Below are 13,649 nucleotides of genomic sequence, written 5' to 3' on the forward strand. Positions count from 1 at the left end.
CGGCAGCGGGGACTCCGGGGAGCCCACCCCAAACCAGGGAAAAGCCTTGCCGAAAAACCCTGGAAGATTGTGTAGCTGTAGTAGGCAGGAAGTTGTTGGCGTGCGTCCGTACTTATAACCAGCATGCACTGGTAGTGTTCTTTGTGAAAATAGAATATATGGGTCCAGTGCGGAACAGCACAAACAGTACAGTACTCCAAAGAACTTGGACAACGAAGTGTTCCCAGCAGAAGGCGTCCTTTGGCAGATGAGACGCTGAAGCAGGTGTGAGATTTAGAAGGCAGCGCAGAGCGCGGAAAACAGCGGAAGCAGAAAACAAGCAGGTAAGCGGAGAAAACGGGAGCGGAAACCGCGTACAGCGGTAACGGAAAGACGCGGGCAGACGAACAGGGAAGGAAGGCACAGGAAACACAGAGTAACCACTGAAGGCAGAGCACAAGCGAGGAGTACTCGCGTAGGCAGCAAGAAAGTTGCAACGCACCGGTGTTCTCCATTTTCTGGTACTTGTAGGTAGTACAACAGAAAGACTAGACCGCACTCTGCAGTTACTCGGAATCTAGTCCTTCTTCCATAGCGCCCATCTGCTCCATACTTTCCACGGCCGATATATGACAGTATGACCCCTTCTCAGCGGTCCTCCTCCCGGTTTACCCGGGTGTAGTCGATGAAACCTTCGGATGAGCTGGGCTGCAGAGATGTGACTGACCGGTTCCCATGAACTTTCTGACCTTGGGTATCCTTTCCATAATACTAGATACTGTAAAGTGCCTTTCTTGTATCTTGAATCCAATAATCTGGATACTTCATACTCCTTCGATGTTTCAATGGGTAGGTTACCGGTTCCTCTCTTCCTTCTTTTTCGAGGATCTTCCACATATTCTTTTAATAAAGAGGTGTGAAACACTGGATGTATCCTTTGGAGCTTTGTAGGAAGAGCTAATCGAAAGGCAACTGGATTGATTTTGGCAGTAATCTTGAAAGGTCCGATAAAACGGGGAGAAAACTTTCCTTGATGTACCCATCTGGGCAAAAACTTGGTGGATAACCATACCTTGGTACCAATGTCCCATTGTGGATTGGGTCTTCGCTTCAGATCAGCCCACTTCTTGTTCTCTAGACGGGAGGTTTCAAGATTAGACTTGGTTCTTTTGTGAAGAGTCTGAAGGGTGTCCAAAAGATGGTCCACAGAAGGAATGTTAGTAGACACCGGACCAAACAGAGGAACGTGTCTGGGATGAAAACCGTATGTACAGAAAAAGGGACTCATGCCTGTCGAGGAATGTCTTGTATTATTATAAGAGAATTCGGCCATAGGAAGTAGGTGAAACCAATCATTTTGCTCCTGATTACAGAAGCACCTAATGTATTGTTCCAATGTTGCATTAAGACGTTCAGTCTGCCCATTGCTTTCAGGGTGGAATCCTGATGACAGTGATCTTTTTATATCCAAGGTCTTGCACAAGGCAGTCCAAAACTTCGAGGTGAATTGTGAGCCTCTATCCGAGACTATGGATTGCGGAAGACCATGTAACCTAACCACGTCTTTCAGAAACACTTCCGCAGTGATGCTTGCTGTCGGTAGACCTTTCAATGGTGAAAAATGCGCTAGTTTACTGAATGAATCCACAGTGACCATTATGGCCGTATGTCCATTTGAAACTGGAAGGTCTACAACAAAGTCTGTGGAAATGTGTTGCCACGGCCCATCTGGTAGAACGTCCTGTTGAAGTAAGCCTAATGGCTTACAGTAAGCATATTTATTCTGAGCACATATGGGACACGTAGCCACATATTCTTTGATGTCTTTTTTCACAGTAGGCCACCAAAATTGTCTAGACACCAATTCCATGGTGGCAAGTTGACCTTTGTGTCCTGCCGATGGGATGTCGTGACACCAAGCCATGGCCTGTTCTTGTAAATCCTGAGTGGGTAAGAACAAAGCATCTTTCATAAACTCCAGATTTCCTTTTTGGGTCATTCCACAGTCGTCTGTCTTTCTGTTATTCTTTTGGGCTTTCTGTTAACCATATTGATGAACTTTTTCCCTGCTAGAAGAATTTCTGGACCTTGATATCCTCCACAGTCACTCCCTTGACTGCGGGAAAGGGCATCTGCTAATGAGTTATCCTTTCCTGGTAAATAGGTGATAACAAAATCAAATTGAGAAAAAAAATAAGCCCATCTGGCATGTCTGGAATTTCGGCATTCCATTCTCTGTAACACCTTTAAATTCTGGTGATCTGTACGCACATGGAACGGACAAGCTGCTCCTTGTAATAAGTGTCTCCACTCCTCGCAGGCCTGTGTTATGGCCAGAAGTTCTCTTTCCAGTACTGAGTAATTTCGTTCACTGGGACTAAGGGTTCTGGAATAATATGCTATAGGGTGTTCCAACTCGTCTTCTTTCTTTTGTAATAAAGCAGCTCCAATAGCTCCTCCTGAAGCATCAGTCTCCACAATAAATGGTAAGGATTGATCCGGTTGTCTCAGGATAGGCGCTGTCACAAATGCTTCCTTAAGCCTTTGGAATGCCTGATCCGTCTTCTGGTCCCAGAGAAACTTGACTCCTTTTTGTCACGTCTCGGCTAAATTGGAAGCTGCCTTGGCGAATGTCTGAGCGCTATCCGGCACGTAAACGTCTTGGAACCACAACTCCCACAACTCTTGCTGTTACAACCACGTGACGTACACGCATGGCGTTGCTGTGTTTTCATTGGTTGGGAACTTCATTTAACTCCCATCTATCCGGAGATCGAGTGCTCCTAAACTGCTCTTAGTTACGAGCTCTGTTCCCGGATTCCTGTTTGACTTTCTGTCTACCCGGCGCCTGAATCACGTTATTGTCCTTGCCTGTCTCCCGACGCCTGCCTCCCTCGATTGTTCCCCTTGTATTATATGAACCCGGCTTACCCATTATTGACCTCCCACTTCTGAATCCTCAAGTTTTGGTGACCCGATAACCCGAACATTTGCGATAGGGAAATAGCGTGAGATTAACGCTTGCTTCCCTGATCATTTCATTTCTTTCCTGGTGCACACCTATTGCTTTGTACATTTGTTTTGGACGCTTTGCTGTTTACACTGTGGATTGCTTTGGACCTTTTTTTTTGGACGCTTTGCTGTTTACACTGTGGATTGCTTTGGACCTTTTTTGGGACGCTCTGCTGTTTTCATTTGGATTGCCTTGAACCTTAATTTGGGACGCTCTGCTGTTTACATTTGGATTGCTTTGAACCTTAATTTGGGACGCTCTGCTGCTTCCACCGTGGTGTTCCTAGGATACGGGCACACCTTCCCTTCACTCTTCATCCTCCTTGTTTTCTGCACTTCGATACCAGTAGGTTACTGGTATATCATTCCTACGGAGCAGGTAAGAGTGGGTAATTGTGGGCGGTGTCGGCTGTTTATTCTCCGGCACTACTTGGCTGCATTTCCTGAACAACTGTTTTATTCTTTGTTCCTCTAGCTCTGACGATTCTGCTCCGGCCTTTTCACTCAAGCCCCCGGCCTGCCAGGTGTATTGATCCCTGTTGGCTGAGCTCTTGGGAGGGAAGTCTTTGGCACATCACCTAAAAGACCCCAGATTCCTTGAAAGAAAGGAACTTCCCTAGAAGAGTGGGGAAGGATTATCTGCAACGACCAGAAATCAACCCCTGGGTTGTGACAGATTTAGGAGCCTTACAATAACGCCTATTTGTTATGGAGGCTGCATCAGACCCGATGGCAGCTCTCATGCAGGCTTTTTCCGCCTTGCGCACCGATATGGCCTCCGCCCATGCGACTTTACATCAACGCATGGATGTATTACAGAGCTTCGTGCAGCCATTACCCCATGATGAGGAATTCGGTGATGCCGCTGCAGCAGCACCTCCTCCTGTATCCCCTCCGGCTCCAGCTCCGGTTGTTCTTCCTGGCCTTTTCCTTTGGCCCCACCCGAACGCTTTTTGGGGGATCCCAAGGCGTATCGGACTTTTGTGAATCAGTGTCGCCTCCACTTTCTTTGTCGTCCCTTGGCATTTCCAGACGCTACTACTAAGGCGGCCTTCGTTCTCTCCCATCTCGGTGGCACCGCCGCAGCATGGGCCAACCCGTTGCTGGAAGCCAATGATCCGGCTCTTTATGACTTCGATATGTTAATTCATTCCATGAACAGTGTTTTTGATATGCGATACAAAGCACAAACTTCGGATTTGGAATTCTTGGCTATTAATCAAGGCAAAACGGATCTCTTGACCTACCTGGCTCGTTTCAACCAGCTGGCGGCTGAAACCACGTGGCCAGAACAGAAGAAAGCGGCTGTTTTCTACAAAGGTCTGTCGGAGGATCTAAAAGATGCCTTATCAGTGGTGCCCGCCCTTCCACCCGGTTTTCCTGAGTTACTCGACCTGGTCCTTCAAGTCGATGCTCGGATTCGGCAAAGAAGGGGCGAACGTCGGTATCCTGATATCCGTACCTCTTCCCGAGCAGATGGCACTACTCCTGTTTCTCAAGGCGAAGTCGAACCCATGCAAATCGGGGCCATCAGGGGTCCATTGTCCAAGGCTGAAAGAGAGAAACGGGTGCTGAACAACCTATGCTTCTATTGTGGCCAGTCGGGACATTATATTCGTATATGTCCTAAAAGACCCGCCAAACCGGCGGGAAACGCCAGGACTCGTCCGTAAACCGGGCCTTCAGGATGAGTCAAATGTACCCAGGCTCGGATATGTGTTTTCCATCTTCACATGTGTATCTTACAATGTGTTTCAAGGCCCCTGGCATCAAACCATTTTCCAAACCTGTAATGATAGACTCCGGGGCTAGTGGGAATTATATGGATTCTGGCTTGGCCGAACGTTACAAACTACCCATAATTCCCAAAATACAACCCGAGGACATACATGCTGTAGACGGTTCCCGTTTGATATCCGGACAAGTCACGGAGCAAACGACTTCCCTACAAATGTCCACCTTACAAGGTCATTCTGAATCTATCACATTTGACCTTATAACGGCCCCCCAGTTCGGTATGATTCTGGGTCTATCTTGGCTGCAAACCCATAATCCCGTAATTGATTGGGTTGAACAAACCGTGCGGTTCTCATCCTCATTTTGCATACAGAAATGCCTTGGGTCTCACGAGGCAGCAGTCTTCTCTCCTTGCCTGGCCCTGGTGACTAGTATTCCTTCCATAAGTGCCTTATCCTCTATCCCGGGCCCTGTGCTTCCATCGGAATACCGAGAATACTCGGATGTGTTTGATAAAGGCTTGTCAGAAAAACTGCCTCCACACCGAGAATACGACTGCCCCATCGATCTCATCCCTGGGGCAGTCATTCCACACGGTCGTATCTATTCACTCACTCAAAAGGAAGAAGAACACCTGCGAGACTATGTGGACAATGCTTTGCGCTTGGGACACATACGTCCATCCCGTTCACCAGCGGCCTCCCCGATTTTCTTTGTACCTAAAAAGGAAGGGGATTTACGCCCATGTGTGGATTATCGTGCTCTCAATAATGTCACGATCAAAAACCAGTATCCACTACCACTTATCACGGAGCTCCTTGATAAAATGACCTCCTCTACCGTCTTCACCAAGTTGGATTTACGGGGAGCATACAACTTGGTGAGGATACGTAAGGGGGATGAATGGAAAACCGCATTCAAGACGAAGTTCGGGCTTTATGAATATTGTGTAATGCCCTTCGGGCTTTGCAATGCCCCAGCGACGTTCCAACACTTTGTTAATGATATTTTCAGGGACTTGTTGGATTGTTACGTCGTAATATATCTGGACGACATCCTGATATATTCAGAATCCTTACCACAACACATACAACATGTACGCTCTGTCCTGCTTCGTCTAAGAGAACACTCTCTCTTTGCTAAACTGGAGAAGTGTGTGTTCCATGCATCGTCTGTAGAGTTCCTGGGTTTTCAAATATCCCAAAAGGGAGTGCTTATGGCCACCTCCAAGGTCCGGGCAGTACTGGATTGGCCTGTCCCGACTTCAGTAAAAACCCTTCAATCATTCTTGGGTTTCTCTAACTTCTACAGACGTTTCATTGCTTCCTTTTCCGAAATAGTTGCGCCACTGACTAGGTTGACCAGTCCGAAGGTCCCTTTCCTTTGGGATGAACAAGCGCAGTCTGCATTTCACAAATTGAAGGAGGCTTTTACCACGGCTCCCGTCTTGCAACACCCTAATCCGGCCCTTCCATTTATCGTGGAAGCCGATGCCTCTGCAATTGCCGTGGGGGCCATCCTGTCGCAAATTTGTCCGGCTACCCATCGACTACATCCGGTGGCTTTCCATTCTCGGAAACTAACGCCAGCCGAATGTAATTATACAATCATGGAGAGAGAATTACTGGCGATTAAGGTGGCATTCAATGAGTGGAGACATCATCTATTAGGTGCTAAGCATCCCATTACTGTGTACACGGATCATCAGAACCTCCAAGCATTGTCCCATGTGAAATGCACCAATGCTAGGCAAATACGGTGGCATTTGTTTTTTACCATGTTTGATTTCACGGTGACATATCGCCCCGGTCCGTTACATGGAAAGGCGTACGCCTTATCACGTATTGGTACAGATATGGAAACTATGAAACAATCAACCCCAGTATTGTCCTCAGGGACTGTAGTGTGTGTTTGTTCGGTTTCTCCGTCCATCCTAGATGAGTTAAGGAGATGGGCCAAGGATCATGCTACTATGCTTAAAGAGTTGGACGCCGAACTCATCACCGGTCTACCATATGTTAAAGGCCTACTATACCTGCCTGATAACCAAACCCGGAGATAAGCTCTCGAATGGTCCCATGATCTCCCGTTGGCAGCTCACCCTGGTCGGGCTAAAACATATGACCTTCTCCACCGATGGTGTTGGTGGCCTGGTATGAAAAAGGACACCGAAGCATATGTCTCCAAGTGTGCCGTATGTACACAGTGCAAAAGACCACCAGGTAAGCCTGTGGGTCTTCTAATGAGCATGCCATTACCCCCGTATCCGTGGCATACGGTCACCCTTGATTTTGTGGTGGAACTCCCTTGTATTGGGGGGATGTCCACCATTCTTGTGGTTGTGGACGTTTTCACCAAAATGGCACGATTTATTCCGTGCTCAGGAATACCTACTGCTTCTATGTTAGCAAGTCTGTTTTTTGACCATGTGGTGCGTTTTTTTGGCCTTCCTACGGTTCTGATATCTGACCGGGGGTCTCAATTTACCTCTCGCTTCTGGCGCTCCCTTACTTCATCTTTGGGTATTGATGCCCGCTTGTCCTCGGCCTACCATCCTCAGACGGATGGCCAGACTGAACGTACCAGTGGCACTATGGAACAGTTTCTTCGCTGTCTGTGTCTGCAACATCAGTCTAATTGGTTTTCACTGCTAGGTGCAGCAGAATTTGCCTATAACAATTCTATCCATTCATCGATTGGCTGCTCTCCGTTTTATGCTTTATATGGTCTGCACCCAAGGACTCTGCCGCCTGTCTTGCCTTCTTTAAAACAGTTTCCCGCAGCTAATGCTGTGAAAGATTCCTTGCTTGCCATCCGTAAATCTGTGTTATCTCATTTACAAGCTGCGCAACGTCGTACCAAAATGCAGGCTGACAAGCGACGCGCACCGGCTCCTTCGTATTCTTGTGGTGACCGTGTGTGGCTCTCTTCAAAACATCTGGCCATTAAAGGTAAGAGGAAACTGTTGCCATGTTACCTGGGTCCTTATACGATTATACGATGCCTTAACCCTGTCACTGTTTGCCTAGAGATACCATCTCATTGGCGGGTGCACCCGGTGTTCCATGTCTCCTTGCTTCGCCCTTTTGTTCCTGGCACACGGTTGCCTGCTGTCCCCGCCCCGGTTAACGTCCATGGAGAGGACGAGTATGAGGTGCGTGCTATCATGGACACTCGCCTATGTCGTGGGGTCCGGTCTTACCTGATTGACTGGAAGGGGTACGGTCCGGAGGACAGGTCCTGGGAACCAGCCTCTAATTTGAACGCACCCCATTTGTTGCGTGCCTTTTGGTGTCAACGCTTGCGAAGACTCAGGAGAGAGCGCTCTTTGTGGAGGGGTACTGTCACGTCTCGTCTAAATTGGAAGCTGCCTTGGCGATTGTCTGAGCGCTATCCGGCACGTAAACGTCTTGGAACCACAACTCCCACAACTCTTCCTGTTACAACCACGTGACGTACACGCATGGCGTTGCTGTGTTTTCATTGGTTGGGAACTTCATTTAACTCCCATCTATCCGGAGATCGAGTGCTCCTAAACTGCTCTTAGTTACGAGCTCTGTTCCCGGATTCCTGTTTGACTTTCTGTCTACCCGGCGCCTGAATCACGTTATTGTCCTTGCCTGTCTCCCGACGCCTGCCTCCCTCGATTGTTCCCCTTGTATTATATGAACCCGGCTTACCCATTATTGACCTCCCACTTCTGAATCCTCAAGTTTTGGTGACCCGATAACCCGAACATTTGCGAAAGGGAAATAGCGTGAGATTAACGCTTGCTTCCCTGATCATTTCATTTCTTTCCTGGTCCACACCTATTGCTTTGTACATTTGTTTTGGACGCTTTGCTGTTTACACTGTGGAATGCTTTGGACCTTTTTTTTGGACGCTTTGCTGTTTACACTGTGGATTGCTTTGGACCTTTTTTGGGACGCTCTGCTGTTTTCATTTGGATTGCCTTGAACCTTAATTTGGGACGCTCTGCTGTTTACATTTGGATTGCTTTGAACCTTAATTTGGGACGCTCTGCTGCTTCCACCGTGGTGTTCCTAGGATACGGGCACACCTTCCCTTCACTCTTCATCCTCCTTGTTTTCTGCACTTCGATACCAGTAGGTTACTGGTATATCATTCCTACGGAGCAGGTAAGAGTGGGTAATTGTGGGCGGTGTCGGCTGTTTATTCTCCGGCACTACTTGACTGCATTTCCTGAACAACTGTTTTATTCTTTGTTCCTCTAGCTCTGACGATTCTGCTCCGGCCTTTTCACTCAAGCCCCCGGCCTGCCAGGTGTATTGATCCCTGTTGGCTGAGCTCTTGGGAGGGAAGTCTTTGGCACATCACCTAAAAGACCCCAGATTCCTTGAAAGAAAGGAACTTCCCTAGAAGAGTGGGGAAGGATTATCTGCAACGACCAGAAATCAACCCCTGGGTTGTGACATTTTTTAAGGAGATTTGTAATAGGAAGGATGATATCTGAAAAGTTTGGTATAAACTTGCGATAAAAGTTTGCAAGTCCCAAAAACCTTTGTATATCCTTAACGGAATTGGGTGTGGACCACTGTGTTATAGCTTGAGTCTTGGCTGGATCCATCTGTACCCGATCTTCGGAGAGGATGAATCCTAAGTAGGGTACCGTAGTAACTTCAAAAACACATTTTTAAGGTTTGGCCAATAGACTATTGAGTCTTAACCTGTGGAGAACTTCTTTGACATGTTGACGATGTTCAGTCAGAGTATTTGAGAATATGAGAATGTCGTCCAAATAAACCACAACAGAAGAATACAACATATCTGCGAATATCTTGTCCATGAAGCGTTGAAACTGGGACGGTGCATTTACCAAACCAAAGGGCATAACTCTGTACTCGTAGTGTCCCAGAGGAGTCCTGAAAGCTGTCTTCCATTCGTCCCCTTCACGAATACGAAGTAGGTGATAAGCTCCTCGAAGATCTAATTTGGTAAAGAGGTGTGCCCCTTGGACTGCCTCAATAATGTCTTTCATTAAGGGCATAGGATACCTGTCTCGTATAGTCAGGCTGTTCAAACCCCGGTAATCTATGCAGGGTCTTAGTTCTGTGGTTCCTTTTTTCGAGATAAAAAAAAGAGATGCCCCTGCTGACGATGAGGATTCCCGTATGAGTCAATTTTGTAGGTTGATTTACAGGTATTCCCTCAATGCCTCCTTTTCAGGTAGAGATAAAGGAAACATCCTTCCAAAGGGTACTTCAGCCTCCGGAATTAGTTCGATCTTGCAGTCTTCTTTTCGATGAGGAGGAAGATTCCTTGGTTGGGTGTCTAAGAAAACGTCCTCATATTTCAGGTACTGGATGGGAATTGTATTGACGCTGAGGACGGTATTTTGTATTGTTGGAAGCACACAGGACAAAGCGGGTTCATTAGTCAAACACTGTTGAGAGCAATACGTGGATCTGAACTCTACTGTGTTAAGTTGCCAGTCAATTGCCGGGTTGTGTTTTCTGAGCCATGGTATGCCTAAGATGACTGGAAAATGAGCCGCTCGAATGAGATCGAAAGATAGGTACTCAGAATGATTTGACACTCTGACCCATAATTCCTGTGTTTCCTGACAAATGGGTCCGGAAGTCAAAGGTGTGCCATCCACGCCTTCTACTGGAATCGGTTTGATCTTAGGGCGTCGAGGCAGGTGGTGTTCATTAGCCCACTTATCGTCTACAAAGTTACCCGCAGCTCCACAGTCCAGCATAGCTAAACATTCAATGGGTTTAGTAGAGTGCCAGTCTAACGTAATCTTAACCACCATTAGTGTGTTATTGCTGATCAAAGCTGGTTGAGCATTAGCACCGGGATGCATAGATGTCTCCCCTTCCTTATCCCTGTTCAAGGTTGGGGTCTTTCGTTTCCCTGCTTTCTGGGAGGGACTTCTGGGCAATTGCGTAACAAATGTGTGCTGGATCCACAATACATGCAAAGTCCAAGATCCTTGCGTCTCTTCCGTTCATTGGCTGTAAGTGGTCCTCTAGCAGTTCCTATCTGCATTGGTTCTTCGTGTTGAACCCCTTCAGGTACTGAGGGTAGGCTAGTGAAAGGTACTAAAGACCGGGGCTTCTTCTTCTCAGCTTTCCTTTCCGACATGCGGAATTCTATCTTTAATACCAATGACACGAGTTCCTGAAATGAAGCAGGTCTGGCTACTCTGGCCAGTTCGTCCTTTATGTCTTCATGCAGACCCCGACGGAAAATTGTCTGTTGTGCCGTTTCTGGCCAACCTGCTTCACTTGCCACCTTCTGAAAACAGGTAATATATGTCTGTATGTCTGAGTTTCCTTGACGTATGTCTAACAGGTTTTCAAAAGTGGAGAATAATACTTCAGGTCTCTCAAATCTTGTCTTGAAACGTGTTACAAAGGCACCATAGTCATTTAATGATGGGTCTGAGTTTGTCACTAGTGGGGTGGCCCAGGCTAGGGCATTACCAGCTAAGTTCGAAATTAGAAAACCCACTTTTGTTCGATTCAACTCGTATGTCTTGGGACGAAAAGTATAGTGTATTGTGCAGGCATCCAGAAACTCCTTTAATTTCCTGGGGTTTCCCTCATATTTACCGCAAGGTAGGGATAAAGGAGGTAGTTCTCCTCTGTAATCATCTCTCTGTTGCCTCAATGCGGCATTATCAGTTTTTAGGGTTTGTACTTCAACCCCCAGAGCTTGTATGGCGTTAACCATCTCCTGGTACTGTTCAAGACTAGCCATCTTCTCTTGGCGTTGCAATCTCTCAGAATCTATAGGTTTGTCACTCACACTTTCCTTTCCACTAGCCCACTCCTCACCTGATGATTCTGTGTGGGTCTTTACGGATTCGTCTGATGAGCTTTCCGGTTTTTCTCTCCAGGCTGTCTTTGTCTTTGTCTTGATCTTATTCTTCTGTTTGACGAAATATGAGCGAGCTCCCCCAGAGGCCACCTTGCCTATAAGCGATTAGCCCGGCAGCGGGGACTCCGGGGAGCCCACCCCAAACCAGGGAAAAGCCTTGCCGAAAAACCCTGGAAGATTGTGTAGCTGTAGTAGGCAGGAAGTTGTTGGCGTGCATCCGTACTTCAATAACCAGCATGCACTGGTAGTGTTCTTTGTGAAAATAGGATATATCGGTCCAGTGCGGAACAGCATAAACAGTACAGTACTCCAAAGAACTTGGACAACGAAGAGTTCCCAGCAGAAGGCGTCCTTTGGCAGATGAGACGCTGAAGCAGGTGTGAGATTTAGAAGGCAGCGCAGAGCGCGGAAAACAGCGGAAGCAGAAAACAAGCAGGTAAGCGGAGAAAACGGGAGAGGAAACCGCGTACAGCGGTAACGGAAAGACGCGGGCAGACGAACAGGGAAGGAAGGCACAGGAAACACAGAGTAACCACTGAAGGCAGAGCACAAGCGAGGAGTACTCGCGTAGGCAGCAAGAAAGTTGCAACGCACCGGTGTTCTCCATTTTCTGGTACGTGTAGGTAGTACAACAGAAAGACTAGACCGCACTCTGCAGTTACTCGGAATCTAGTCCTTCTTCCATAGCGCCCATCTGCTCCATACTTTCCACGGCCGATATATGACAATCTTGTAATGTTGGAGTCAATTTATGATGCCTGCTCTCCTGAGCTCAGACAACACTTGGCTGATTCAAAGGAATTAGATCCTAGAAGGCTAGCTAAGGCTGCTGAAATATGGGTTGCCAACAGGGCTACTCACAAGGATTCAGGGGTCACTTAGAAAAATAATGAGGGAAAGCAGCCACCAAAAGGGAACCAAGAGATTTCTAATACCTCCCAAACCAAAGAGGGCCCCAAACAACAAAATAACCAGGGTAAGCCCCAGGGTAAACCACAACAGGCTAGTGTACCTTCTGGTCACAAACCAGAAGGAGGTCAGGCCAAGCCACCCTTCCAAAGAGCATTTGGTACATGCCATCTCTGTGGGGCAACTGACCACATCAAAGGAGATCCCAGATGTAAGGGTAAACCTGCAGGGATCAGCAAAGTCGCCTTAGCCTTCACTCCTGAGGAGGAAGTCCAAATGGCCAGTGCTCACTTTGAAGTCTTTGCTGAAGAACCTTTGTGTCTTCAAGCAAGTGTGACAGTAGAGTCCATGGGTCTGGTTAGTGATCAGAATAGGAGTGTGTACAACTCCATACCAGAAAACTCTAAAGTTTATTATATGGACAGTTTTCTTGTCAATGGTCAGGATACTCCTGCCAGACGAGACTCTGGGACCAGCAGGACAATAGTGGATGAAAGCTTTTTCAGGCCTGAAGATATGGCTAAGGCACCCAAATGTCCCACTAAGATGTCTGGAGGCCCTGTCCAAATGGTTCCGATTCTACCAGCCCTCATTCAGTGTAATGACATGACAGTGTTGATTCCTGTCAGTGTTCAGACTGAGGTGCCTGGGAGAGTCCTGTTGGGGAATGATCTAAGAACTCTAGGAGTAGTATCCAGTACCCCCAGGCCTCCCAGTATGGAGACCCAGAACCAAACCAAATTGGCTAGAGAGGACACCTTAAGGAACCACTCTAAGCCTGTGGGAACCTCTACTGAGAACCCCACTACAAGCCCTGGTGTTGGTAAGTTGACCTTTGACCTAGGCACATTTCAGGCTAAAATGTTAGGGAAATGGGAGTCCCAACCAAGCTCCATCATTGTTCCCCCAGTTATAGAGTCTGTGACTCCCCCTGCTTCTGAGGAAGAGGTGGATAGACCTACTGGAACCCTAACTAAGCCTAAGAGAACTGGTAATTCTCAGTGCTGGTGGAAAACCAGAAAAGAAAAGTCTAAGGCCAAAAACCTTCAGACTGTTGGACCTTCCACAGAAGACTCCAACCCAATTTCTAGACTTAAGGGGGAAACTCCTAAAGTAGGTAAAGGTAGATCTAAGAGGAAGGAGAAGCATGTACCTTGCTTATC

This window comes from Ambystoma mexicanum, chromosome 11 (assembly GCF_040938575.1).
Source record: "Ambystoma mexicanum isolate Mex_15411 chromosome 11, UKY_AmexF1_1, whole genome shotgun sequence".
Lineage (NCBI taxonomy): Eukaryota > Metazoa > Chordata > Amphibia > Caudata > Ambystomatidae > Ambystoma > Ambystoma mexicanum.